This window comes from Lissotriton helveticus, chromosome 1_2 (assembly GCF_964261635.1).
Source record: "Lissotriton helveticus chromosome 1_2, aLisHel1.1, whole genome shotgun sequence".
Lineage (NCBI taxonomy): Eukaryota > Metazoa > Chordata > Amphibia > Caudata > Salamandridae > Lissotriton > Lissotriton helveticus.
In genome coordinates, this window is record NC_136058.1 from 46,021,565 (window position 1) to 46,047,985 (window position 26,421).

The following is a 26,421-nucleotide window of genomic DNA, read 5'->3' on the forward strand; positions in this document are numbered from 1 at the left end:
GAGGAATTTTTAGGGCCCTCCATGCTCCTCGTTGGTTACGTGCAAGGCTAGTCTTCACGACTCCATCTCAATCCTCGCTACCATGGAAGTGGTGAAGAGGTCTGCTTTTGTGCCTAACCCGCTGTACATCGGGGCCAACCACTGCCCTCACGTGCTTTCTGCTCACGTCTTGTCACTGTGTGTTGCTCTCCATCCAAACCTCAAATCTGTGGAATCCTGCATGCCAAGAGACACCACCGGGCCCCATGATGCCACCGTCTTCAGAATCAGAAGACCTCCTGGGTGAGTGCACTGCTTCCCCTCCTCAACAGTTGCAGTCAACACCACTGTCCACATTCTCAGGAGGGCCACAAGGGCCTTTGGGCACTTCAAGAGCTGTTTGCCAGGTTGGCCGTAGTTGGCCTGTCTCCATCCCATGTCTGTCCACCAGGGCTCAGCCTCCTCTGGGTGTGACACCCTACCAATCCATTACTCAATGGTGGCCTGAACTGTCTGGGGTTGTATGTGTGTTGATGTTGTCATCAGGATTTAATTAAGCCAGTGCGGAGCGCTCCAATAAAATGTCCGTCAAGCTGGTCAGCCGAACAATGCCCCCTCTAGCAGAAAGCTAGATATGGGTCAAGAAAATGTGCTTTTGTGATTTGGTGTATATCTGCCCAGGAGTTTGTGAGAAATTAAGAGCTAACATGTATGTCTATATAGAGATGCAACGTGTCTGCAGATACAAGAGACTGAACAATGAAATACAATATATATCTAAATAAAAATTAACAACACAAACCTTACAAAACTCTAAAGCTATAGTTACAACTTGTGCCCTGCCTGAAACATCCTATAACTCATGCACCATCAAACAGTGTTGTGAACTCGTTAGCCACACTACATTATTATAGCTTGCGCTTTCTCCATGCACATCTCATACCCTTTCATATTACATCACATATAAAATAAATGATAGCATTCCTAAAAAGACCTATAGTTGGTGGCCGCAGGAGTAACTAGGGTGCCCCCTGTAAATCCATGCACTGGGAGAAGGGTTTTAACCTGTTTGCTGCTTCTGTCGGCCAACGGCTGTCGACAGCACTATCACGGCAGTGCTGCTCATGTCCATTGGCCGACGCGGCCCCGCCCACTTAATGGAACGTTCCGCACTGATACGGAACGTTTGAAGCAGCAAACGTGTTAAACACAAACACATTTCTCTATAGGAGACTATCGGTCCTGAGTCTGAGATGGTGTCGGTAAGAGGCAACTCCAACTGGCATTGTAATAAGCCACATTGTGTATGGTGTTGCTTGAGGTATAGGAAGTTTTGGACGGGGCACAAGTTATAACTCTAAGTGAAACCTGTAAGGATAGAATTTGTAATGGTTGTGTTGGTTTTACTTTTCAACCTTTATTTTTCAATTTCAAACAGTTGGATACATTGTGCAATGATGGAATAGCAACGTTCAGGTAGAACATACTAATGCGACAATTTCTTTCAGAAATCAATGTTTCTAACTTCCAACCAGGAGCAGCCACCACAACGCGTCAGCCAATCTTTACCGTACCGTATTGCGATCACATATGTGAACCTCCATTGTTAGACCTGGCACCATTGGCGTGGGTCTCCCTTCCATTTTTTTGCTGTTGCCTCCTCTGTTTTTGCTATTTTTGTTGCTGGTCTAGATGCTTTGGGCACTTTGCCACTGCTATTCAGTGCCAAAGTGCAAGTGCTCCCTGTTGTAAATTGTTGTAATGGATTAGTGATTCCATGATTAGCTTATTTGATTTACTTGTCAGACCCTAGTACAGTGCACCATGTGTGCCCAGGGCCTATAATTCAAATGCTGCTGGTGGGCTTGCCGCACTGGTTGTGCTACCCACTGAATCAGCTTGTAAAATGTGGCTCAGGCCTGTCATTGCACAGCCTATGTGCAGTCTGCGACTGCAATGTCGACTTGGCAAGTGCAGCCACTTGCCAGTCCCTAAACCTTCCCTTTTCTATGTGTTAGTCACACCTAAGGCAGGCCCAAGGTACCCCCAGGGGCAGGGTGCATTGTATGTGAAAGGTAGGACATGCCCTGATGCTTGTGGCATGTACTGATAGCGAATTACAGCCAATTGTGTTTTTCACTATTGCAAGGTTACCTGTCCCCATAGGCCAGAATGAGCAGTTTGATTATAAAAACTTATAATCCTAACTGACCCAGGGAACTAGGTAGAAATTCAAGTTTATTATGCCTGAACTTGTGTTTGAAAATATCACTTTTATGAAGTAGGTATTTTCTTTCCTAACCATCCAGCATGCCTCTGCTAGGTTTGTGTATTCAATGTCTGGTCTGTGAGTGACATGGGGCTGGAGAGGGTCTTGACTCCAGCAATCTGATGGGTCAGGGCTGGGCTGAATAGGACCTGCATTGAATAGAGTGTGGGGGGAGTAGATTTCCTTTCACTGACCTGAGCCCTCATAGAATAGAGAGTAGGGGGAGGAGATTTTCTTTTAGCTACCTGGGCCAGGTCTGCTTTAAACAATGCTGTCTCCACTTCCTGCCAGGAAGCTGCACAGAACTGGTTTTGGCTGAGCACAGGCACCCTCTGCCTTCAGAGGACAAATGATTTACAGGTATAAATATTGGGGCCCAGACACTAGAACTTTAGATCACTCCTGGGATTCAAGACAAACCTTTGCCAAGGAGAAGAACCATGGAAGGTGAAGGAGGAGACTTCCCCTGGGCTGTTTGCTATTTCTGGGGTTGGCCTGCAGGGGTTACTTTATTTGCCAAGGAAAGGGGAAGAAAACTTTTGTGAACTTTTCATCATCTTGAAGAAGATTTAAAGTCTCAGGGATACTAGTCTTCACCACCAGCTCCCCTGAATTCCCTTGCTGGGAATTCTACCTGCAGAGAGGTGCTTACTATTGTTTGGGCCCTCTGAGAAGCCTGCGTGTCGCTGGGAGCGGGAAGCGCGACACAATGCGGAGAAGCATGTCGCCGCCGCAGCAGTTGCCGACGCATCGCCGAAGAAGCGTGCTACGGCCCGGGTGCTCACTGTGGCATCACCAACGAAGTATGTTGCATCACAGGAGAAGTGGGTCGCCCATGCCGAGGTCACGTCGCATCACCAGAGAAGTGTGTCGCTGGGCCTGTCGCGGCTCAGAAGATACAGAGTTTGCCGCACGGAAGTCAGACGTGCACGCATCACATCCAAAGTTGTCGCATCGAATCAAAGACGCCGTTTTGTCGCATCGCACCGGATCGTCACACCGAGGCACCATTTTGACTCATCATGACCGGACCGCAGTAAGAAACAACGCATCAACTCCCCACGCAATAAGGAAGCGATGCATCCCCTCCCCTGCGCAGCAGTAAGTAATCGACGCATCCACTCCCCTGAGTGTAAGGAACGGCGCATCAACTTCCCTGTGACCCTTTTGTTTGCATTGCGTGATGCATCTAGGGTACTTTGAGAGTAAAGTATTGCATTTACCATCTACATTGAACTAAGCTATTTTCTACCATTTTAAAAACGTATTTTTGATTACAGTATTGTGGATTATTGTCGTTTGTTCTTGTGTTAAGTCTAGTAAAGATTACTTATTTTTCTGAACTGGTGTGGTGTCCATTTGTAGTGTTTTCACTGTACTACTGTTTGTGTATACAAATGCTTTACACACTGCCTCTGAGATAAGCCTGCCTGCTCGTGCCAAGCTACCACGGGGGTGAGCAGGTGTTATTTAGGAGTGCAGCCCCCTAACCCTGACTCGAAGCAAAGGTCCTTATTTGGTCAAAGGTACCTACCTCTGCCAACTAGAGACTTTGGGGGAATGCTGTCCCAACCAAGTAATGGAACCCTTTGGTGAGTGAGCTCCAAGGCAAAATGCAAACATCTATAGGCCATCTTCCTCTTCTTCGGCTTTTAATGTGGTCCAATAAGCAGTGGGGTGTCACTAATGCGGATATGTGTAATCCTACGCAACTCTGACACCACTTGCGTCCAGTAACTCCGCCTTGCAGGGCATCACCATGTTAAATGTATAAAACCTGCACTATGTGCCCTACATCATGGACAATCTTTGGCTCTGAGGCGATTTATACTATGTCATGTTTTTGGAGTCAAAGTGGTCCTACGAAGGAAATTAAAGTGAATCAATTTCTACCGGGCATTACATGACACTGTACGTGTAAGCCTAGCTACGTTCGTCCATTCGCTATCCATTAGTGGGGTCTCAAGATCTGTATTCTACACTGCCCGTGCTTTAAGTTGGCTGCATTGCAGCGCTGCAGCGCTGCATTGCATCGATGCAATGCAGCGCGCGCAATGTAATTCGTTTTATTTATTTATTTACTTACTTTCCAATGTCAAACTAAGGAGAACGAGAAAGAATTGGCATTATGTGAGATAAACAGTAAGGAAAATGAATATGAGAACATCACTACTGTATACATTGCAATTGCACTTTGGGGATATTACTTAATATCTTATATGTCCAGGACAGTTGCACTTTAATCCAATTTGATATGAGGAGAACACGCATTTGCACTTTAAAATATAATTTTATGCAAACTATGCCATAAATGCAAATGAACTTTATTATGGAGCTAAATTTGCACATATTGCATTTGCACTTTATAAATAAAAGCTTGGTCTATATAGAAGACCAATGATGTTTTTAATAATAAATTGACAAGCAATTGCCCTTTACTAAATGGACACGTGCTACAATTAAAGGTATCATATACTGGCATGATTAGAAAGCATATCCATTACTCAACTACCTACATGATAAAGTGTTGTGCGTATTTACTCCTCCTTCTTTCATCTTTTTATTTCTGTGCATAGTTTGATCAATTCTGTGTATATGCGGAATACTTTATTTTGATAAAAGATCAAATGATTCATTGCATTGTGAACTAACGCGACTGAGAATTTCTCCTCTTATTCATCTTTTTCTCACCCCAGTCTACTACCTGTACTTATTCTTTCATCTTTGTTCATCCCTCCGTAGTAATTTACTACGACGAAAGGTCAAATATAAGAGCTTATGCATACGCATTGGAAATCGAGTACTTTACTATAACTTTCATAAAGAACATCATTGATTCACTGGTTAATGAAAATGTAGTGAATACAAATATTTACAAATATTATTAATAATAGAAGAGGATAAATAAATCATGTAATTTCTGCGATTTCAAAAGATTGGATTCAAATAGTCATCTATATAGAAACATTATGAGAAGTTGTAAAATGTACTTTACACAATGTAATGAAAAGAAATTGATTACTGTTGATGGCGGATGACATTTGACAACATTGTAGAATGAAACACACAGTCTAGTTGTTTTTAAAAAAAAGTGATGATGGACTACAGTTAAGTGAAACTTTAAATTGACTATCTAAACGACGGGACTCTATGGTGCTGTGGAAGGTGATGGAGCGGTCATTTCTTAAGGTAATTTCTCAAAGCAAAACCCTCATGCTACCTCTAATTTACTGCTGAAAAGGTAAAGGGCCCTTCACACCATGAATTACCTTCAGGAGACTTTAAATAAACCTGAACAGTCAAAAATGCAATTATTACTCAAGCCAAAAAAGAGTGTTGTTGAGTATTTTAAAGGGTTTTGTTTTCTAGTCAAAAGTGAATTTTTCTCTGACCCTTTATTCATTAGTAAAATATCAATCAGGTTACAGAATTTGGAAAACAGGAAAAATAGCATTAATACTGAACACATTACATTCTGCATATAAGCATTACATGTAGAAAAGAAAATGTGGCGCAAAATATCAGTCAAAATTCTTAAAGAGTTTCTCAGAAAAATAGTCTTGCAAAGCTAATCAATAATTAAATAGTTTGCAAAAAATCTCCCATTAAGAGAAATAAATGCATAAGTCAAATAAATCTTCTCAGACCTAATTAATTAGTCAAAGCATAAACTTAAAGTTTAGCATCTAAATCTAAAAATCCTTTCTATCTGTTGCTGCTCTATGCATCTCTGTGTCTAAAAAGCAAATAAGGAGTGAGACAGCCCGCCCTTCACAGGCCTCAAAGGAATGTGGCCTGCAGTGCCAAAATATGACGTGCAAGGACTTTGGAAAAAAAATCACCAGGGAACCCCCCACCTGACTCTCCTCGGACGCCCAAGGCTGCACCTGTGACGATCTCGTACCTAATCCATGTGAATGAAGCAAATCCTAAGCCAAAATGAGCAAGAAGCCAGCCAGAGAGCAAAAAGCCAGCTGAGCTAAAAAGCCAACCATACCTCCAAAGAGGTCATTATTTATACTCTAATTCTTGGCAGACTACACAAAAAATGTGGCATCTTCAGAAAAACTTGTACATGATTGGTCAGCCACAATGGCATGAGTTCTCACTACCCTGACTCATTCTAAAATCCTGACTATACCAATTTTACCAAAAGAAGCATACATGAGTAAATACATTTATATTGTTTTTAAAAGATTACCTAGGAAAAATGTTTCATTCTAATTCTCTTCCTTACTTTCACACCGCAGTAGGACGGATATTTTAACTAACTGGTACATTGGCACAATCACAAGAATGCACAAAGTTCAATATGGCCTTGACTTCTTCCGCAGTTTGAGTCAAGCTTGTGTCTGCGCATGCTCTCTTCTCTTTTAACCCCTCCCCTGCTGGTGACGGAACCACTCCGTCATCAGCTGCGGTCGTGCTGTGCTGATGACGGAGCGGTTCCGTCACGGCCCGCTCGGAGCGCCTGCGCGGCGCGGATTCCGCGCCTGCGCTGAGCGTTCCATTGAGCGGGAGGGGCCGTGACGGAACTGCTCCGTCATAAGCACAGTGCAACCGCGGCTGGTGATGGAGCGGTTCCGTCACCAGCATGCGGCCGCCGCGCGGCCGCCCCACCACCTTAGCACTGCGGCGGAATAGCCGCCGCAGTGAAGGGGTTAATGCAAGCCATAGCCTTGCTGGATTCACAGGCAGCCATTTCATGGTAGGCCCAAAAATAAAACAGACACAAAAGAGAATATTAATTTGATGCAAATCAGCCATTATGTTTCCCTCCCTCATACGAATACCCCTTATAAATGTTTACCTAGCCAAACTATTAGTGTAAAGCAGCTTTTCTATTATTTATGACAACATGCAAAATAAATGTGCAATGTGCAACAAAGCATTTTCATGCTTTAGTGTAAATTTTAAAAGCACACACAGTTAATACAGCACACACAGCACACACAGTTAATAGAGCGCACACAGCAACATGTTTTAATGTTTTAGATAGCTTTTCATGCAATATGCATTTAGCCCCATGTGTAGTGTTTGATGCATTATTAATTCACACACATTATAAAAAGAGGTGTTTTTAACTGAAAATGTTTATCAAAATATGCAACAAGTCAAAGACTTTTAAGACAGGAATAGTGAATTTAGATTGCAAGGAGTGAGCTGGGAAGAGAGAAACACATTCTATTAATCTTCAAAGCTAAAAAGGCCACTTTTCTCTACACTGCAAAAACACGTTAATTCAGCAAAAGGATTTCAGACTGACTTAGGCCTTAGTCTGTCTGAAGCACAAAAATAAAAAATGCCTCACTGCAGATGAAATCTGCTCCATAAAAAGGCAAGGAAATGCATTGACTGTCCTTGTTGTAGATTCTCAGTCCGTGAGAAGTTCAAGTAAAGAAATTCACTTGCTGCAAGTGGTGCCGAGTGATTCTACCATGAAGGGAGGATTTTAAAGTAGACTAGTCATTGGTTAACTCCAATCATAGCTGCCAAGGTTTCAGATTTTCATGTGTGACATTTTCATAATTTTGGTCTATTTAGGAGTGACATTTCAACAACTATGAGTGACACTTTCTCACGAGCAAAATCAAGCAATAAAGATGAGGGACACATATCAAATATCAGAAATTACACGAATTTGAGCAATGATACGGCCAAAGAAGATTTTAAAACTGCTGCAAAGCACCAGTAATCAAATGGCAGTAACATGTACTTGTGTAGCGAGGTCAGGATGTCAAAGACAGGCATCAGTCTTGCTGCAATTTTACTCAGCAAGCGCCTGGCGGGAGGCAGCAGCACTTACTGGGGCCTCGTTTGTTGGAAAAGGTACCAGAATGTTCAAAATAACAGTTTAGTAGGTATGTGTAAATAGAGAAGCAGTACCAGAGTTGCTCGCGCTACAGAGGGCCCCCAAAATTGATCTGCTCAACTGATTTAAGCAACCAGCTCAGAGTCCCACCAAACTGTTGCTTTCGTTTTGCAGTTAAGTCGGTATTTTACAACTCCATGCGGCGTTCGAGCTGTCATTCGCGCCTCCACCTACCCGACCAAATAGATGGCAAGTAAATGCCAGAAAGGAATACAACACAGATATCTGCTTAAGGCCGACACTGTGGTAATGTAGTCATGAGTAAGGGTGGGCGTAGTTCACGAAGTAGCGCTACGCGAAGCTACGCGAAGTGCACTTCGCACTACGCGAACTTCTCGTAGAACTTCGCGAGCTGCGTAGTAGCATGCTCGCACTGTGCAAGATGCATTTTCAATGATTGCACAGTGCGGACAAGCATCCGGCACTGTGCAAGCATTGAAAACGGCATCTTGCCCAGTGCGAGCTGTAGTTTTCTGCTGCTCGAGTAGATTATTACTCGAGCGGCAGCTTTCTCAACGCGAACAGGTAGTTTCTCATTGAGAGCGGTCGCGAGCATGCGCAACCACTCACAATGAGAAACCTGACCTCCTCGCGTTGAGAATCTCGCCGAGATGTCATTTTGCTTGCTCGCGGTCGCGAACATGACGTTCAGGACCGCGAACAAGCAAAAAATGACCGCTGCACTACGCTACGCTACACTACGCATGTTCGCACTGTGCTACGTGCAGCTCGCGTAGTGCGAAGTTGCAAAAACTTCGCAAACTCCGCGAGCATAGCGTAGTGCTTCGCCCAGGGTTAGTCATGAGTGTATAGTGGGGCTGTGCTCGCTTTGCAAGTGGCAGTCACTTCTTTTTCTCCCCCCTTTTGTGTTTCTTATGGCTGGACGGGATGGTGTGTGACCCCGCAGAACGGCTGTTTATAAAGTAATTGCAGCTAGCTGTGACAGGTGCATAAGATTAATATACACTGGGTGAGGGGCAAGGCAGCACTGGAGTGAAGCAAAGTGGCGTTAAGTATCGCCACCCTGTGGGCAAAAGTCCCCCTCAACTAAAAAAACTTGACCTATAGTCTAGACTGATTTAAGTAGACAGCTGCTCGCTGATGTAAGGAAGGGTAATTATTTCAGTTTACCTGATAGCGGTGGGCGGTCCAGTCTGCAGGAAGCACTGTCTCTCTGAGCGCGGTGGGTCCGGCGGGCGCTTGAGCGCCCGATCATGATGCCTCTTATGTTGATGCCACGTGGCCATGATGTTCATGCTGACCAGGCGGAGTAAAAGATTAGAGTCACCTCAGGTGGTTGTCGATGATGTGCCGTCCCGCCGGAGCCGGTCCAAGACCAACGCCGGGTTCATTTATATACTATAATAAATGATTGCCTCTGGCTGCGCAGGCGGCAGCGCACTCTGACTTTATCAGACTCACTGAGAGGAACCTGCGACTGCATGTCACACTCCCCCACAGTGCCACAGCCTGAAACGCAGCATTGGGACAACGACTCTGACGGCAGGCCCCGCCCGGGGGTCTAGTATTGTCCAGTCAAAGTCAGTGACTCAGTGTGTGTGACAGCCGCGGGAGCTGCCCAGTGGGCTGGAATTTCAATGCAGGACGGCAGCAGGGTAGAGATTGTAACATTGTAGCAGAGCAAGCTGCGTGTAACATGATCTTAAACTGTTTCTGAGCCTTCTGGCAGCCGCAAGTGAAGTCTGCTACGGTCTGGGCACATGGCACACAGATGTCAAAGGCGCAGGAGTGTGCGCTATCTCCAGGCTGGCCGTAGGCAGCCAGTTTCAGCGCTGTCAGCAGAGTGACGATCAGTGGCGAAATGTGTGATAATGCATTTCAGTGCAGTGATGCGGGACCACCACACTGAAATGTGTTAGTGTCACGCCTGATGCGTGTCCAATCAATCTGCCAAAGGAAAACCAGCACTTGAAAAGTTGAATTGTAATGACGATGTATTAATACGTAAGTGGTATTACCATTCATCAAATATAGTAGGACCAATGCGTTTTGGCTGGCCTTTTCCACCATGGTCGCAATTTTGTCAAAACAGACATTTTAAAGACAAACGTAACTGACATAGAAGACATACACCCACAGTGATAAGGGTGTGACTACCATACGTTGAACATAGCGGTCATAGTTTTGTTTTGTTATGCAACATGATCTTATCTATTCTTTGTATGTTTAACAAAGTGATTATTTTTGTAATTTAAAGTAAGTTTGTGATCATGAACATAATTATCTGATCATTGTCATCATGAGAAAAACTATCTACACTTTGTATTTAATTTTCAGATATTTAATCCACTAAATAGTGGATTACATGTGGTTTAATTTTGAGACTATTGTTGGATTGATAATGTATTGATGGAATATTTAAATAATGACATTTATTGATGGGTATTATCGATGTAAATGATGAACTTCCTTCTAAAATATGGCAACATATGGGCAAGCTCTGAATCTATGCCCCTGCAGGCAGCCAGCCCCATGCTGTGGTTGCCTGTGTACAACCGCCCACAGCCATCTAAAGCCACATTCTGCATGGCGGAAGGCCTTGTGTGGCATTGGGTTAGCCGCAACTGCATCTAGCCCTTTAGCACAGCCTCCTTCCCCAAGCCACTTTAGGCCTCAGGAACCCCTTCCCCATTGGCAGTTCTTTTAGGGAAGGGGGGAAGTGCAACCCTTCACGAGCACTTTTGGGCCTTGGAACCCAATCCCCTGAGGCCAAAAGCAGTTTGTAAAGGAGATAAGAGCGCGTGCGTCCACTCCCCAAGCCACAAGGGCCCTCAAGGAACTACAGATTGCGCTTTCACCATGCAATGCTACTTACCCCACATATTACATCACTCATAACATCTTCCATAACTTAAATGAGAATATCGCCTCAGCATTTACAATTAATTTATTGATGAGAAAACAGTGAATGGCAGGAAGGCAAATTATAGTTACCTTTGGGCATGAGTTCTAGTTACCAGAAATAACTATAATGTAGTTATATGTAAACTATATGTATAATATAACCACTTTTTCAAAATATAATTTGTTCGATAATGTTAACTATATGTAAAATATAAATAACCCCAAGACTACCCATATCCCAAAAAAATCCTATACTGCAGCAAACTCTCTCTGATAGGCAAGGTTGCCCAAGATTTTATTGTTCCTTTGATCCCATTCTTAGAAAAACCACAGAAAGAAACCTTGTTGGTCTGCACCAATGCATGTAATTGAACATTTCAACCCCTCTCTAATTAAAATTGCGACTCCTTTGTGCACCATGGCTGCATCCAATTTATCTCTAATGATTTCTACGTCGATTGAGTTAAATGTGTTTCCTGAAGTCAAATATTGTATGGACAATGATCCCTGAGCCATGATACTGCTGATTTTCGTTTAGGATAATTAATCAGGTCTTCAGCCCATTTCCATCGTAAGACAAAATGTTCAATTTTGTATTCGATCTGGTGATAAAGCAGCTAAGCTCCAGTTGCTCTTGAATTATACTTTGTTGATATGCTCACAATAAGTAATGTTGCTTAAATGACTATACTTAATTTAAAGGCTATGAATATCAGTTCTGAAAAGTTTGCTTCGGTATCATCATTCACCAGGGGGCATGTCAAGGATGACCCCTGAAAGCCAAGGAAACATAACACTGGAATTCAAAATAATTACAGCTCTCAACAGTGGGTTTCTGACTAATACATGCGAAACAAATCTACTCCTATATAATACTGAGATTAAAACACTTCTGGAGGTTCTCTAGGCTGTAGTAATGCTTATAATGTTATTTTTAGAAGTGCTTCTTTAGCAATGATAGAACTGTTGTAGGTCATGCATAGAATGTGTGTATGTCACTATGCTTGTGTGTGGAGTGCTGGTCAGTCTGGAGTTCGTTTACAAGCTGGCAGCACCAAAAATAATATATGTAAATATCAATGTATATCTGTTTTATCTTATTGAGGAAAGATACAAAAATTATTGCAGGCAGCACCTTACTTGAATTTGATATTGTCAAAATAAATAATACTGATAAACGTTTATAAATACCAGAAAACAGCAATTGCCAGAGTCCAGAATCAAATCGGTGTGAAACGCGATGAAAATGAAGAAAAATCGGCATAAAACCAATCTAAAATGGCCGCCGACGTGACCTTACGTGGGGTCGTACCCACAATTCAATGCGCGAGTACCCACAATTCCATGCGCATGTAGTAGTGATGAGCAGTGCACTGACGCGCGATGACAAAGGAAGGTTCTGCAAGATGCCGCGACGTTCAAACTCACTGGAGCGGGAGCTAACACGCTGTAGCGGTTTGTGAAACGGTGGCGTTTGAAAGATGCAGAGTGGGTAGGAAGCTAAAATAAAGTGGTTTTCTTCATTTTTTTTTTTTGAAAAGATAAATGAAAGTCTCACCGCACTAAGGCACAGCTGTTTTGAAGAGAAACGAATAGTTTTCTTTGAAACGAAGAGTTTTCTTGAATCCAGGATAACAAATGTAGAGTTGTATGAAGCAGGATATCAATTTCATTAGAAAATTGCCAGTTTCCCTCGTCGCCAAATTTGTAGTGAATGAATACCCACCAAGTTTGGTGATAAATCTTCTTTATTCCTCAAGATATGCAGTACAGATAAAAAGGTGCTGCCAGCTTGTAAACGAACTCCAGACTGACCAGCACTCCACACACAAGCATAGTGACATACACACATTCTATGCATGACCTACAACAGTTCTATCATTGCTAAAGAAGCACTTCTAAAAATAACATTATAAGCATTACTACACATCCTCCTCCTAAAATAATAAAAAAACAAAATCAACTTAAAGAATTATTTACAGACAAAATCATTTAAAAATCTTGGAGTAACAACACTTCTACCACTTCTGGTAAGAACAAGAGGTTGCAAACTCTCAGCGACAGGAGGATTGTGATCACATTGAATTAGAGAAGAAGATGGCACAGAACTAGGCTCTTTACCAACGTTCTGAGGTTCTTCGACCAAAGACTCAGATCCAGGAAATGGAGTTGAAGACTGACTAACAATATTGTCACCGTCAGAGGGAGTTGAAGACTGACTAACAATATTGTCTCCGTCAGAAGAATCTGTGCTGGAATCCAAGGACACAACTGGAGTCAACCACCAAAAGTCACCACACACATCCCCCTTCTTGTTTTTACAAGGATCAGACCCTCTGGCAAAAGCAATCTTACTCATGTGATGAATGGAACCATCATCTAACAAGACGGTATTACGCATTACTTTAGTGATTGTCTTGGGATCAGAAAATCTAGGTTGTAACTTCCCAATTTTCTTGGAAGATTTAACTCTAACCAATTGGCCAACTTCAACGTGAGTATCTTTAGTACCATGTTTTCTATCATAATACAATTTGCTTTTATCCTGAGATTTGCAAATATTCTCTGTGACCTTGTCAGAATTCCAAGCATACTCTTTGCTTCTCCCCATCCACACAGGATTTAATTTGGAATACGGAAATCTGCCTCTCATTAAACCAAATGGACTTTCACCACACGTTTCATGAATAGTGATTCTATAAGACCATAACATTTTGTCAAGTTCGCCATACCAATTTTTTCTGTTCTTGTTGGCTAATTGCAAGGTTCCTTTAATAACCCTGTTGACCCTTTCTACAACAGAATTGCCTTGGGGATGATAAACAGCAGAAAATCTTTGCTTGATACCAGATGATTCCATAAATACCCTCATGGTATCAGATTTGAACTGAACGCCGTTGTCAGTTAGAATAGAAGCAGGAAGACCTTCTCTGATAAAACACTCATCCAAAAATGATATAACAGTTTCAGTGTTGACTCTGTTAACTACTTTCAATTCGATCCATCTGGAGAATAGATCTACTAAGACTAAGATGAACTTGATAGAATCATCTTGCCACACAATAGGTCCCATAATATCTAATGCTAATTCCTCCCAGGGTAATTTGGGACACCTAAGTGAGGACATTGGGGGATTAAGCGTTTTTTGACTTTTGTCAGAACACTCACATTGCACACAGTCTCGAACAGACCTTTCGATCTCCAAGTCAATGCCTGGCCACCAGTACAAGGCTTTTATAATTCTTTTTGTTCTGGATATTCCAGGATGTCCCTCATGGCCCAAAGAGATAATTTTTTGGCGTACTCCTAACGGTGGTATGAGTTTGTCACCACGACATAAGAAATCACCGTCAAGACTGAGTTCATCTTTGACCTCCCAGAATGGCTTCAATTGACTGTCAGTTTTAGTTAAGACAACCCAACCTTGGTTGACTTTTATTTTAACTGTTTCAAGAACATTATCCTTGCCAGAAGCTGAATTCCACTCATCCTTTGATAAGCCATGAGGATCAGAAAAAATTCCAGCAACACAACAATCATTCCAAGAGTTCAAATCAATTTCCTTCATTGGTAAGGGTAATCTACTTAAGAAGTCAGCGACCACATTCTTTGCACCAGGTACATACTGAATAGTGTAAATGAAATCTTGGAGTCTCATGGATAAACGAGCAATCCTGGCTGAAGCTCTGGACAAACCTTCCGTAGTGAGGAGCTTGGTCAGAGGTTTATGGTCTGAACGTAAAATAAACTGTTTACCCCAAATAAATTTACGAAAGTGCTCCATTGCCCATACCACAGCAAGCGTCTCACGCTCGATCACAGAGTACTTTTCCTCACAAGGTGACAATGATCGTGAAGCGAAGGCTATGACAATTTCATCACCTTGTTGAGAAATCTGTGAGAGAACACTCCCCAAACCAACTCCACTAGCGTCAGTGGTCAAATAAGTTTTGGCGCACGGGTCAAAACCTTGTAGCATAGGCGCATTCACTATGGCATATTTGATTTCTTTAAATGCAGCACTACATTTCTCATCCCAAACAAAAGGTGATTTGTTCTTCATGAGAACACGCATGTGAAATGTTTTCTGTGAAAACTGATTAACAAATTTAGAGTAAAATTCAGCTAAACCAAGAAATGATCTGAGTTCATCCTTGGACTTAGGTTCAGGTGAATTCACTATTGCTTCAACTAATTTTGTTTTAGGTCTTATCCCTTCATCACAAATTTCATGACCTAAATACGTAACAGAGCTCTTTGAAAACTTGCACTTGCTGAGCTCCCCAACCAAACCATTATCAGCTAAAACCTTAAGAACTTTTCTCAGGAGATTGTCATGGTGATCTTTATCCTTTCCCATAATTAAAATATCATCCTGGAAAAAGATTACCCCTTTGATGTTTCCAAAAAGGTTGGTCATTAGCCTCTGAAATACTGCCGCAGCAGAGGCTAAGCCAAACGGCATTCTTTTAAATCGAAAACATCCAAATGGAGTAGCAAATGATGTAAGATGTCTACTTTCTGGATCAAGAACAACCTGATGATAAGCTGCTGATAGGTCCAAAGTGGAAAAAACTTTTGCATCTTTGGTTAAGGACAACATTTCATCAATGCGTGGAAGTGGATATTGATCAACCAAAATTTGACTGTTCAAATATCTCAAATCCACACATAAACGGGCCTTGCCATTGGCCTTGCGTGCGACGACCAATGGCGAAACCCATTCAGCTGCTTCAACAGTCTCAATAATATTAGCATTTAACAATTTATCAAGTTCAGATTTAACCTCATCCCTAATGATGAGAGGAATATTCCTGGCTTTGTGAATTTTAGAAATAGCATTGTCTTTAAGTCTGATTTGATGTGTAAAACCTTTCAGCTTGCCAATAGTGCCAGTAAATACAGAAGGAAACTCATCAATCACCCATTTCTTGGTGTCTTCACTTATGCAGGAAACCAACACTTGTTCCTTGCTATTGGGATCCAAAATTATGTGTAGACTTTTTTGATCCCTCCAACCCAACACTGAAGGACCATCCTTCGACACATACAACTTGCAAGTGGCATGCATACCTTTAAACTTGAAAATTAGTAGTCTGAACCCTAAAATCTCTATTGTGTTGTCGGTATAACTAACAGGTGAGATATCAGAAGGTTCCAACCAACTTCCAATTTGGTTAACAAATTTCTGATCCCAAACATTCTTGTTCACAATAGTATAGGGTGACCCAGAATCTGCAGCAAGTTGCGTCATGACTCCACCTAATGAGACTTGGCATAAGGGTTTACTAGAATCAATATCAGAAATGTTCAATACTACCTTTTTTTTTTAACTGCATTTTGTACAAGTAGAACTTCTTCATCAGAAGATGAGGTACAATCCTGTGCTACCTCTTGAATGCAAGCAATCTTACCTTTTGAATTTTTAAAGACTTTTCTTTTACAGACCTTAGCAAAATGCCCCATAACCCCACTGTTCAGACATTTAGTGTTCTTAGCAGGACACTTAGGATAATGAGCAAGGTGAGAATGACTACCACATCTATAACACACAGGTTCAGAGGTTTTCTTATAGTCAAAATTTTCTTTTTTAGCATTAGTAGACCTGAAATCTTTGTTACTTCTAATAAAAGATTTCCCTTCAGAAATTTTGTTTACGATTTCAGTTTCCTTTTTCTCACTGGAAAGAGAAGCCTTTGCGCAACGTTCTGAGAGTTCAGCTTTTTTAACCATGGCGATAATTTCTTTCAAAGTTCCATCACCTTCAACCCATAGTTTATTCTGAATGGTTTTAGTTTTAGTGTACATGACAACTTGATCTCGAATAAGATCATCATGAAGTTGAGCAAATTTGCACTTAACAGCTAATTTTCTAAGTGCGGAAACGTAATCCTCAACTGATTCGGATTTATTTTGCTTGCGTTGAAAGAAGGAATGTCTGGTGACAGCAATGCAAACACAAGGAGAGAAATAATCATCGATATCCAAAAGTGCTGAATTGAAAACATCAATGTCACCAGCAGATCTATCAGTCTTGTCCAACTGATTGTAGATTCTTAATCCTTCAGGGCCAAGACCTAATAATAAAATCCTTTTTTTTCTTTCAGGAGTGAAAGGTCCACTAACATCTTCAAGATTTGCAACATAGTTCAAGAAATATTCTTTCCAATCTAACCAAGCAACAGGAGGATCACCAGGAACAACTAAAAATTCTCTTGGAGCATTTAGGTTCAGGCCATGTACAGGCTTTTCACCAGAAGAAATGGCACTGTTAGTGTCAGGCATAATGACACAAACCCAGAAAAAAATAATATATGTAAATATCAATGTATATCTGTTTTATCTTATTGAGGAAAGATACAAAAATTATTGCAGGCAGCACCTTACTTGAATTTGATATTGTCAAAATAAATAATACTGATAAACGTTTATAAATACCAGAAAACAGCAATTGCCAGAGTCCAGAATCAAATCGGTGTGAAACGCGATGAAAATGAAGAAAAATCGGCATAAAACCAATCTAAAATGGCCGCCGACGTGACCTTACGTGGGGTCGTACCCACAATTCAATGCGCGAGTACCCACAATTCCATGCGCATGTAGTAGTGATGAGCAGTGCACTGACGCGCGATGACAAAGGAAGGTTCTGCAAGATGCCGCGACGTTCAAACTCACTGGAGCGGGAGCTAACACGCTGTAGCGGTTTGTGAAACGGTGGCGTTTGAAAGATGCAGAGTGGGTAGGAAGCTAAAATAAAGTGGTTTTCTTCATTTTTTTTTTTGAAAAGATAAATGAAAGTCTCACCGCACTAAGGCACAGCTGTTTTGAAGAGAAACGAATAGTTTTCTTTGAAACGAAGAGTTTTCTTGAATCCAGGATAACAAATGTAGAGTTGTATGAAGCAGGATATCAATTTCATTAGAAAATTGCCAGTTTCCCTCGTCGCCAAATGCAGTTAAAAAAAAGGTAGTATTGAACATTTCTGATATTGATTCTAGTAAACCCTTATGCCAAGTCTCATTAGGTGGAGTCATGACGCAACTTGCTGCAGATTCTGGGTCACCCTATACTATTGTGAACAAGAATGTTTGGGATCAGAAATTTGTTAACCAAATTGGAAGTTGGTTGGAACCTTCTGATATCTCACCTGTTAGTTATACCGACAACACAATAGAGATTTTAGGGTTCAGACTACTAATTTTCAAGTTTAAAGGTATGCATGCCACTTGCAAGTTGTATGTGTCGAAGGATGGTCCTTCAGTGTTGGGTTGGAGGGATCAAAAAAGTCTACACATAATTTTGGATCCCAATAGCAAGGAACAAGTGTTGGTTTCCTGCATAAGTGAAGACACCAAGAAATGGGTGATTGATGAGTTTCCTTCTGTATTTACTGGCACTATTGGCAAGCTGAAAGGTTTTACACATCAAATCAGACTTAAAGACAATGCTATTTCTAAAATTCACAAAGCCAGGAATATTCCTCTCATCATTAGGGATGAGGTTAAATCTGAACTTGATAAATTGTTAAATGCTAATATTATTGAGACTGTTGAAGCAGCTGAATGGGTTTCGCCATTGGTCGTCGCACGCAAGGCCAATGGCAAGGCCCGTTTATGTGTGGATTTGAGATATTTGAACAGTCAAATTTTGGTTGATCAATATCCACTTCCACGCATTGATGAAATGTTGTCCTTAACCAAAGATGCAAAAGTTTTTTCCACTTTGGACCTATCAGCAGCTTATCATCAGGTTGTTCTTGATCCAGAAAGTAGACATCTTACATCATTTGCTACTCCATTTGGATGTTTTCGATTTAAAAGAATGCCGTTTGGCTTAGCCTCTGCTGCGGCAGTATTTCAGAGGCTAATGACCAACCTTTTTGGAAACATCAAAGGGGTAATCTTTTTCCAGGATGATATTTTAATTATGGGAAAGGATAAAGATCACCATGACAATCTCCTGAGAAAAGTTCTTAAGGTTTTAGCTGATAATGGTTTGGTTGGGGAGCTCAGCAAGTGCAAGTTTTCAAAGAGCTCTGTTACGTATTTAGGTCATGAAATTTGTGATGAAGGGATAAGACCTAAAACAAAATTAGTTGAAGCAATAGTGAATTCACCTGAACCTAAGTCCAAGGATGAACTCAGATCATTTCTTGGTTTAGCTGAATTTTACTCTAAATTTGTTAATCAGTTTTCACAGAAAACATTTCACATGCGTGTTCTCATGAAGAACAAATCACCTTTTGTTTGGGATGAGAAATGTAGTGCTGCATTTAAAGAAATCAAATATGCCATAGTGAATGCGCCTATGCTACAAGGTTTTGACCCGTGCGCCAAAACTTATTTGACCACTGACGCTAGTGGAGTTGGTTTGGGGAGTGTTCTCTCACAGATTTCTCAACAAGGTGATGAAATTGTCATAGCCTTCGCTTCACGATCATTGTCACCTTGTGAGGAAAAGTACTCTGTGATCGAGCGTGAGACGCTTGCTGTGGTATGGGCAATGGAGCACTTTCGTAAATTTATTTGGGGTAAACAGTTTATTTTACGTTCAGACCATAAACCTCTGACCAAGCTCCTCACTACGGAAGGTTTGTCCAGAGCTTCAGCCAGGATTGCTCGTTTATCCATGAGACTCCAAGATTTCATTTACACTATTCAGTATGTACCTGGTGCAAAGAATGTGGTCGCTGACTTCTTAAGTAGATTACCCTTACCAATGAAGGAAATTGATTTGAACTCTTGGAATGATTGTTGTGTTGCTGGAATTTTTTCTGATCCTCATGGCTTATCAAAGGATGAGTGGAATTCAGCTTCTGGCAAGGATAATGTTCTTGAAACAGTTAAAATAAAAGTCAACCAAGGTTGGGTTGTCTTAACTAAAACTGACAGTCAATTGAAGCCATTCTGGGAGGTCAAAGATGAACTCAGTCTTGACGGTGATTTCTTATGTCGTGGTGACAAACTCATACCACCGTTAGGAGTACGCCAAAAAATTATCTCTTTGGGCCATGAGGGACATCCTGGAATATCCAGAACAAAAAGAATTATAAAAGCCTTGTACTGGTGGCCAGGCATTGACTTGGAGATCGAAAGGTCTGTTCGAGACTGTGTGCAATGTGAGTGTTCTGACAAAAGTCAAAAAACGCTTAATCCCCCAATGTCCTCACTTAGGTGTCCCAAATTACCATGGGAGGAATTAGCATTAGATATTATGGGACCTATTGTGTGGCAAGATGATTCTATCAAGTTCATCTTAGTCTTAGTAGATCTATTCTCCAGATGGATCGAATTGAAAGTAGTTAACAGAGTCAACACTGAAACTGTTATATCATTTTTGGATGAGTGTTTTATCAGAGAAGGTCTTCCTGCTTCTATTCTAACTGACAACGGCGTTCAGTTCAAATCTGATACCATGAGGGTATTTATGGAATCATCTGGTATCAAGCAAAGATTTTCTGCTGTTTATCATCCCCAAGGCAATTCTGTTGTAGAAAGGGTCAACAGGGTTATTAAAGGAACCTTGCAATTAGCCAACAAGAACAGAAAAAATTGGTATGGCGAACTTGACAAAATGTTATGGTCTTATAGAATCACTATTCATGAAACGTGTGGTGAAAGTCCATTTGGTTTAATGAGAGGCAGATTTCCGTATTCCAAATTAAATCCTGTGTGGATGGGGAGAAGCAAAGAGTATGCTTGGAATTCTGACAAGGTCACAGAGAATATTTGCAAATCTCAGGATAAAAGCAAATTGTATTATGATAGAAAACATGGTACTAAAGATACTCACGTTGTAGTTGGCCAATTGGTTAGAGTTAAATCTTCCAAGAAAATTGGGAAGTTACAACCTAGATTTTCTGATCCCAAGACAATCACTAAAGTAATGCGTAATACCGTCTTGTTAGATGATGGTTCCATTCATCACATGAGTAAGATTGCTTTTGCCAGAGGGTCTGATCCTTGTAAAAACAAGAAGGGGGATGTGTGTGGTGACTTTTGGTGGTTGACTCCAGTTGTGTCCTTGGATTCCAGCACAGATTCTTCTGACGGAGACAATATTGTTAGTCAGTCTTCAACTCCCTCTGACGGTGACAATATTGTTAGTCAGTCTTCAACTCCATTTCCTGGATCTGAGTCTTTGGTCGAAGAACCTCAGAACGTTGGTAAAGAGCCTAGTTCTGTGCCATCTTCTTCTCTAATTCAATGTGATCACAATCCTCCTGTCGCTGAGAGTTTGCAACCTCTTGTTCTTACCAGAAGTGGTAGAAGTGTTGTTACTCCAAGATTTTTAAATGATTTTGTCTGTAAATAATTCTTTAAGTTGATTTTGTTTTTTTATTATTTTAGGAGGAGGATGTGTAGTAATGCTTATAATGTTATTTTTAGAAGTGCTTCTTTAGCAATGATAGAACTGTTGTAGGTCATGCATAGAATGTGTGTATGTCACTATGCTTGTGTGTGGAGTGCTGGTCAGTCTGGAGTTCGTTTACAAGCTGGCAGCACCTTTTTATCTGTACTGCATATCTTGAGGAATAAAGAAGATTTATCACCAAACTTGGTGGGTATTCATTCACTACATAGGCACATTACATTAAGGGTGGTAATTGGCATCTAGGTCTCAGAACATTTAGACAATCTATTATGATCATGGTAACCTCCTCCTGCAGAGGGCAGGCCCTAAGATGGAAAGGTGGAATCAGTTACCCCTCATTACTATTTAAAGATTTGCTAGGGTAAGAATGTCTATTTGGCCCCTGTTTCTGTGAATATTTGCTACCCTGGGGTTTTCAAGCTAGATACTTTACAAAGATAAATTGTGTCATTAGGAGATTCCTGTCATGAATAGGAAGTCTCAAAGTAGCTTTCAGAGACTACATTTAAGCTTCGCTGACAAGGTCATAGATCTTCCAGATAAGAGAGCTGTTTATGACGCAACTAATTCTCATCATCTCCCCACACAGCAATATTATGAGCATTCTCTAAGTTAGAATAATGTCAGAACAGAATAACACATTCTCACGTTTACTAAGGCAACACTGCAAACTCAAATTAGTTTGATACAAGAGCCTAATTATAATACTAAAATGATGCTGTACAAAGCCTGTAAAATATCTATGGACCACAAGGTGGCTCGGGGATTCTACTGAACTAGGCCTACCCTTAGAAGAAGGCGGGCTCAAAGGATAGGAAACAGTCAATTTCGGGCTAGTCAAACACTGTAAGTTTTTTTACCAAATTATTTCTTACAGGATGCTCCATCAGATATTGGGTGTATGGCAGAATAATTACTGTCTTTCCTAGCCAAAGTAATAAAATTAGCAGTCTTGGCTTTGAATTAGAGTTCGGAAGGTAAGTTACTCCATCACAAATGAGATGGGTGTACCATTCGCCTTATTACAAGTGCTTTATATCAAATGGAACTAGCAATAAAATGGATTGGATATCCGTTGTGTTTGTGATAAAGTGGTCAGTTCCCCAAACTCTAAGGGCTAGATGTACAACCCTGCCATTTTGCGAGTTGGAAATTGAGTTGTTTTGCAACTCGAAAAATGGAATGTACAAGAGTGTCTCAGACACTGTTTACAACTCCTAATGGAGTCGAAATCGACCTGCCTCATAAATACCTTTTTTAATGTACTCTGTTTTCCTCAACCCTTTCACTGCCAGGCCTCGCCCCACGTACTTAGCATTTGTATGGCGATTTGGGGTAGTTCACGCCAAGGCCCCTGTGGATTTTTGTACATGCCAAATTTGCGTCCTTTTCTTCCAACATCATGGGGATTTTAAAGGTATCCATGGTTTGTGGATATCCCAAGAGCGGACACGGAAATTAGCTAAAATACAACTAATTCGTTTTTTTAATGGGAAAAAGTGTGGCAGAAGAAAGCGTCTGGTTGTTTCCCCTGCAAAATGTATCAGGAAACGGTTTGTGGTGATGAAATCACCATCTTCAAAGATTTCAGGGACAGGCAGATGTTTGTTAAAAAACCAACATTGTTTTCACAGTTTTGGCATATTACTGCAACATAGCCTATGCTTCTTACTTTTTGTGCTTTCAACCTCCTTCCAGTTAGTGGTAGAAATGGGTATGAAATCAATAATGTATCCTGGAAAGATATGCATTTCTGAAAAGTAAACAAAATTCTAAATTCAGCAAGGGGTAATTTGTGTAGATACTGCAAGGTTTTTTAACAGAAACTGACAATTAAAAATAAGAAACATTTAAAATGAGTTGAAAAAAACAGCCATTTGTTCCCAACGTTTTTACCTGCAAGTTCTTCCAAAAATGCCAGATATTTTAAAGCAATATTCTGTTCGATCTGCTAGACACCACTGGTTGTGGCGATATATAGGAATTGTAGGTTCACCAAGAACCCGAGGAACCCAGAGCCAATAACTGAGCTGCATCTTGCAATGGTTTTTCATTGTGTACCGGGTATATAGCGAAACATTTGGTAAAATATAAAGATATTTGGTAAAACATAAAGGTATCAAGAACACCTATGTATTTACAAAATGGGAACAAAATATAGAGTTTAGAAGCAGTTGCTATTTGCACATTTCCAGAATTGTGGGTACCCCTACTAGCATGTGAATTATAGGAAATTTTTCAAAGTTACTTATTTTTTACACATTATCTTAAATTTGGAGGCAGAAATGCATTAAAAGTCAATAGGTAATGACAGTTGCTCTACAATTCTTTGTTTGTCTAAGTCTTCACTTGTGTGGATAGGCCTAGTGCCAGTGACAGGAAAAGGTCCGAAACGCAACATTGACACATCACATTTTTCTAGTGAAAACTGACCCATTTTCCCAATGTGCCTAGTGGTGGATTTTGGACCTTAGCTTAGTGGGCATCTGGGGAAACCTAGCAAACCTGTACATTTTTTAAAACCACGGGAATCTAGGATGGAGTAACTTGTGTGGCTCTCACTAGGTTCTGTTTCCCAGAATATCTTGCAAACCTCAAACATTGTAAAAAAAACAATTTTTCCTAACATTTCTGCGATGAAAAGTTCTGGAATATGCCTGGATCCACAAAGGCCACCCTCCCCGCATTCCCGAAAGTCTCCCAATAAAAATGACACCTCACTTGTGTAGGTAGGCCTAGTGCTCGCAACATGAAATGGGCCAAAACTCAATATGAACACACCACATTTTTACAGTGAAAACTGACCCTTTTTTTGCAAACCCTAGATTTTGAACCCTAGTTCTGCCGGCACAAAGGGAAACCTTGCAAACCTACACATTTTTTTAAACTAGACACACGAGGAAATCAAGGATGGGGTCACTTGTGTGGCTCTCACCAGGTTTTGTTACCCAGAACCCCATGCAAACCTCCAATGTTCTAAAAAAAACTAATTTCTCTGACATTTCTTTGATGTAAAGTTCAGGAATCAGCGTGGATCCACAAACTTCCACCCACCCTGCATTCCTCATTGTCTCCTGATATAAATGGTACCTCAGTTGTGTCGGTAGGCCAAATTCCCTTGACAGGACAAGGACTAAATCGCAATGTGGACACACCAAATTTTTACAGTGAATACGTACCCATTTTTTGCAAAGTGCCTAGCTGTGGATTTTGAACCCTAGCTTTTCCGCCACCTATGGAGACCTAGCAAACCTATACATTTTTGAAAACCAGACACAAAGGGGATCTAGGATGGGGAGAGTTTTGAGGCTCTCACCAGGTTCAGTCACCCAGAATTTCTTGCAAACCTCAAACATTGTAAAAAAACACATTTTCCTCACAATTTTGGGTAATTTTGACATCTCCACAATATGTTTTGGACCCTTGCCTGTCACAGGTACTTGGGCCACCCACACGAGTGAGGGGCCTTTTTTATTAGGAGGCCTGGGGAAACGCTGGGTGGTAGGATATTTCTGTCTGCCAGGTAATCCCACAACTTTCCCACACAGAAATTTGAGAAAAATGTGATTTTTACAGCTAAATTTGAGGTTTTCAGGGGATTTTGGGTAGAAACACATTGGCAGATCCACACAAGCAATACCTCCCTGGACTCCACAAGGTATTTAGGGTTCATACATGTGTGGGTTTGGTAGGTTTCCTCTAGATGGCCACTTAGCCCGGGGCCAAAAACCCAGGTGCCCCCTTGCAAAATCATGTCGTTTTTGTGACAGTAATTTTGAGGTCTCCACAATACGTTTGGGCACTTACCTGTTGCAGGTACTTGGCTCACCCACACGAGTAAGGTACCATTTTTATTGTGAGACCTGGGGGAACACTGGGTAGTAGGAAATTTGTGTCAGCCTGGTGATCCCACAACTTTACCACACAAATTTATAATACAGTGATTTTTTCAGCTACATTTGAGGTTTACAGGGGCTTCTGGGTAGGAAAATGTTGGGGGGTCCATGCACCCCATATCTCGCTGGACTCCCTAGCGTGCCTAGTTTTCAGAAATGAGAGGGTTTGGTAGGTTTCCTTATCTGAGCCCGGGACCAAAAACGCAGGTGACCAACTTGAAAAATCAGGTAGTTTTGTGATTGATAGGTCGGCACCTATGTTTTTGGGCCCAGGTTTGCAGACATCTAGGGGAACCTAAAAATCCCAGACATTTCTGAAAACTAGACACTCGTGGAAGTCCAGGGTGGAGTGGCTTGCATTGATCCCGCAACTTTTTCCTTCCAAGAATTCGCTGCTAACCTCAAATTCGGCTAAAATGTCACATTTTGCTCTAATATCTGTGTGGGAAAGTTGTGGGATCACCGCACAGCACACATTTCCTACCATTCAGCGTTTCCATCAGTCTCTCAATAAAAATGATACCATACTTGTGTGGATGGGCCAAGTGCCTATGACATTGAAGGGCCAAAAATGTGTAGAGATTGACGGGGGCCCAAAACGGGGCTAAAAGGGCTTTTTGTTTATACATTTTTAGGCTGACGCTACTTTGGGCACCCACAGAAGTGAGGTATAATTTTTCTCGAGTGCCCAAGGGGAATGCTGGGTAGTAGGAAATTTGTGCCTGCTCAGTGATCCTGCAACATATCCACACATAAATGTGAGGAAAATGTGGCTCTGTAAGTAAGTTTGAGGTTTGTGGGTGATTCTTCGTAAGAAAATAGTGGGAGATCCATGCAGGCAACACTGCCAGCTGTGAGTCAGTACACGCACACCACCATCCACACACGTCACCAGTAAAGCCCCATCCAAGCACACTTCCAGCCAAATGCTATCAATGCACACAGTCAGCCAACAATAGCCATTCACACTGCCAGCCAAGCTCCATCCCTGCACACCACCAGCCAAGCAAGGTCAGACTGGGATCATCCACCAACCCTTTCAGATTGCTGCTTGACCAGCCCTGGGAGGGTGGCGTGCTAGCAAAATGCACTGCTTCCGCTTTTGTTACTGGTGCCCGATATTGCAGCACTGCTGTAAAACCGTCCTGAGTGACAAAACTGCCCCC